The sequence below is a fragment of the Achroia grisella genome, unplaced genomic scaffold, assembly GCF_030625045.1.
Source record: "Achroia grisella isolate CSIRO2021 unplaced genomic scaffold, CSIRO_AGI_Agris_v1 utg6408, whole genome shotgun sequence".
In the NCBI taxonomy this organism is placed as follows: domain Eukaryota; kingdom Metazoa; phylum Arthropoda; class Insecta; order Lepidoptera; family Pyralidae; genus Achroia; species Achroia grisella.
In genome coordinates this window covers 35,100-39,576 of record NW_026712978.1, presented here as the reverse complement: position 1 = coordinate 39,576, position 4,477 = coordinate 35,100, and the positions used below count along the sequence as shown (strand labels likewise).

Below are 4,477 nucleotides of genomic sequence, written 5' to 3'. Positions count from 1 at the left end.
GATATTCTAGGTGGGGGAGCAAAGTTTTAGACCGAACTTATGATTTTTTGGATTAGACCGAAATTTAGAATGAAAATTGACCGAAATCGGACCTAGGTTTTACGCTACTAGACGGGGAATATTGTAGGCACTCTAGGATAATTAAAGTCTAGGGTGAAAACTGAAGATAGTATGAAAGAACGACGGCTGAAACCGAAATTTGTAAATTGTTTGAAAACTTTCAGACTAAATTACTGATTTCAGAACAACTTGGTGATCAAGAGAAACGACCTACAGGCAGGTGAGGGTGATCACTAGCACTCTAAGACAACAAAAGTTTCTGAAGCAGACGACATGGTGAGTATTGAACGATGAAATTGTATATTAGTAATTTTGAACGATTTTTAGCAGAATTTTAATAAATGGGGCGATGATTTGCGATGATTACTAAGAGTAATCATCGCATTAGGTATTGGGATACGAAACGATCGGATGGAATCAACAACAAGAATAAGATTGCGACTACTTAGGCACAATTTGGAAGAAACGATGTTTTAATTTAAGAATATTTAATATGAAGTGTTACCTCTTAGGTAACCTGGGTTTGATATTTGATATTTTTTCAAAAAAATGTTAGAATTAAACGAGAGTGGCGTAAACCGACGAGGCGTGGCGGTGCGGGGAAGTCAGGGAAATTCTAGGTGGGGGAGCAAAGTTTTAGACGGAACTTATGATTTTTTGGATTAGACCGAAATTTAGAATGAAAATTGACCGAAATCGTACCTAGGTTTTACGTTACTAGACGGGGGATACTGTAGGCACCCTAGGACAATAAAAGTCTTGGGTGAAAACTGAAGATAGTATGAAAGAACGACGGCTGAAACCGAAATTTGTAAATTGTTTGAAAACTTTCAGACTAAATTACTGATTTCAGAACAACTTGGTGATCAAGAGAAACGACCTACAGGCAGGTGAGGGTGATCACTAGCACTCTAAGACAACAAAAGTTTCTGAAGCAGACGACATGGTGAGTATTGAACGATGAAATTGTATATTAGTAATTTTGAACGATTTTTAGCAGAATTTTAATAAATGGGGCGATGATTTGCGATGATTACTAAGAGTAATCATCGCATTAGGTATTGGGATACGAAACGATCGGATGGAATCAACAACAAGAATAAGATTGCGACTACTTAGGCACAATTTGGAAGAAACGATGTTTTAATTTAAGAATATTTAATATGAAGTGTTACCTCTTAGGTAACCTGGGTTTGATATTTGATATTTTTTCAAAAAAATGTTAGAATTAAACGAGAGTGGCGTAAACCGACGAGGCGTGGCGGTGCGGGGAAGTCAGGGAAATTCTAGGTGGGGGAGCAAAGTTTTAGACGGAACTTTGATTTTTTGGATTAGACCGAAATTTAGAATGAAAATTGACCGAAATCTGACCTAGGTTTTACGCTACTAGACGGGGGATACTGTAGGCACCCTAGGACAATAAAAGTCTTGGGTGAAAACTGAAGATAGTATGAAAGAACGACGGCTGAAACCGAAATTTGTAAATTGTTTTAAAACTTTCAGACTAAATTACTGATTTCAGAACAACTTGGTGATCCAGAGAAACGACCTACAGGCAGGTGAAGGTGACCACTAGCACTCTAAGACAACATAAGTTTCTGAAGCAGACGAAATGGTGAGTATTGACGATGAAATTGTATATTTTTCAGTAATTTTGAACGATTTTTAGCAAAATTTTACTAAATGGGGCGATGATTTGCGATGATTACTCTTAGGTAATGGGATACGAAACGACCGGATGGAATCAACAACAAGAATAAGATTGCGACTACTTAGGCACAATTTGGAAGAAACGATATTTTAATTTAAGAATATTTAATATGAAATGTAACCTCTTAGGTAACCTGGGTTTGATATTTTGTTCAAAAAAATGTTAGAATTAAACGAGAGTGCCGTAAACCGACGAGGCGTGGTGGTGCGGGGATGTCAGGGATATTCTAGGTGGGGAGCAAAGTTTTAGACCGAACTTATGATTTTTTGGATTAGACCGAAATTTAGAATGAAAATTGACCGAAATCGGACCTAGGTTTTACGCTACTAGACGGGGAATATTGTAGGCACTCTAGGATAATTAAAGTCTAGGGTGAAAACTGAAGATAGTATGAAAGAACGACGGCTGAAACCGAAATTTGTAAATTGTTTGAAAACTTTCAGACTAAATTACTGATTTCAGAACAACTTGGTGATCAAGAGAAACGACCTACAGGCAGGTGAGGGTGATCACTAGCACTCGTAAGACAACAAAAGTTTCTGAAGCAGACGAAATGGTGAGTATTGAACGATGAAATTGTGTATTTTTTAGTAATTTTGAACGATTTTTAGCAGAATTTTAATAAATGGGGCGATGATTTGCGATGATTATTGTTAGGTAATGGGATAACAAACGACCGGATGGAATCAACAACAAGAATAACACTCGTATTTATAGTCGAGCAAAAGTAATTGCTTGAGCAAAAGTAATTACTTAGCAAACATTTTTGTTTTATAGATAAGAATTCTTCTTAAGTAAGAACTAATAATCATTAGAATTCTCAGCAAACCATTAGTCACCATTTTCATTACTTAAGCATCGGCCAATGGCTCGAAGTAATAGTTTTGACAGCTGACTTGACATTGTATCATGGATTTTGAGGTTGTTAACTGCTTGACTTTTACGTGAATTGGTAACGTGTTGTTTATTTGGTCTGAGAAAGTGACGCGTAAAAATACCATCATGAATTCTATAGAAAATTTATTCGAATCTTTGGATAATGTAACCAGTGATCCTTTAGATGAAGTTGTGGCTGCTGTTGCGTTGAATACACCGAGGTTAAACAAAGAATATGTTCGCCACAGAAACCCTCTGCGTGAGTACTCTGAAGATGAATTTAAAAGGAGATATAGTTTCGCAAAACGTGTCATAGTGAACGTCATTTTGCCATTAATTATTAATGAATTAATGTGCGAAACTCAAAGAGGGCTTCCAATCTCTCCAGAATGCCAGTTGCTCACAGCATTACGTTTTTATGCAACGGGTAGTTTTCAAGCAGTATGTGGAGATCTTATTAATATATCCCAATCAACAGTGTGTCATATTGTAAAAAGAGTAAGTTGGGCCTTAGCCTCTCGGATGCACAATTTTATAGGATTCCCAAATTCTGAAAGGAACCTTAAGAGAGTGAAGGATGAATTTGAAAACCTGGGGCGTATAGGTAGATATGGTGGCCTCAAGAATATTATAGGGGCACTGGACTGTACTCATATTAAAATAAGTAAGCCAAGAGGTATTGAGCATACAGAACAGTATCGGAACAGAAAAGGGTACTTTTCTATAAATGTACAGGTTGTTGGTGATCCTTGTTTAAAAATACAGGACATAGTAGTGCGATGGGCTGGAAGCACACATGACAGTCGGATTTTTAGAAATTCCCGACTAAATATTAGACTGCAAGCAGTGAATTTGATGGCATGTTAGTTGCAGATGCTGGTTATTCATGCACAAGGCACCTACTTACTCCAGTGTCTAATCCTACAACAGCTGCTGAAGAAAGGTATAATAAGGCCCAAATAAAGACGAGGAATTCTGTGGAGAGATTGTTTGGAGTATTAAAACGGAGATTCCCAGCCTTGCACAAAGGCTTAGCAACCAAACTGAGGACCACAGCTAATATTATAGAGGGTGGGTAGACCCAATACATAACAGTCGTAATTTTTTGTGCTCCTTTTATTTAATTCAATTTTTTAGTATTTTACATATGTATTAAAATTTAAACTAACCTGCAGTTTGGTTGACCGTTAATACACTTTCTCACAAACACTCATCACATTTGCTTCATCATGGACACTACAGCAGAGCAACTGATGAAAAGTATTAATGAACTGGCAGTTATGTTCAGCAACAGAATGGAGGACTTTGAAAAAGCCAAAGGCCAGCAGCCAGGTTCGTCGTCCAGTACTACAGTGAAGACATTGGCCGCCGATTATGCGACCTTCAAATCCTTCGTCTGGAAATCCCTAGGCTTGCTTAAGTCGCAGGTGGAGTTGCTTCAGCATGGAATGGATAGATTGGAGACTCATTCTCGCAGGAAGGTCTTACTTTTTCATGGAGTTAAAGAGGACGCCGAGGAGGACACCCTTAAGAAGGTATTGTCAACTATAGCTGATCGGATGAAACTGAATGGTGTTGAGACTGTAGCTGTTGAGTCTTGTCACAGATTAGGTGCTAAGAAGGAGCGAGCACGTCCTATATTAGTTAGGTTTTCATCAGTGCATCTCCGATCCAAGGTGTGGAACGCAAAAACCAATCTGAGGGGCTCAAGTATCTCCATCTCTGAATTTTTAACAAAACTTCGGCAGGAGATATTCGTAGCAGCTCGTAACCATTTTGGAATGAAGAAGTGCTGGTCTGCTGATGGAATAATTACTATTCTACTTCCAA

The 4,477-nt window shown here is 38.0% G+C and overlaps 1 pseudogene; it reads left to right on the top strand.

The window, feature by feature from the left end:
- Window positions 1–2,773: 2,773 nt before the first annotated feature.
- LOC131849375 (putative nuclease HARBI1) lies at window positions 2,774–3,726 on the top strand (annotated as a pseudogene).
- The last annotated feature ends 751 nt before the right edge of the window (window positions 3,727–4,477 follow it).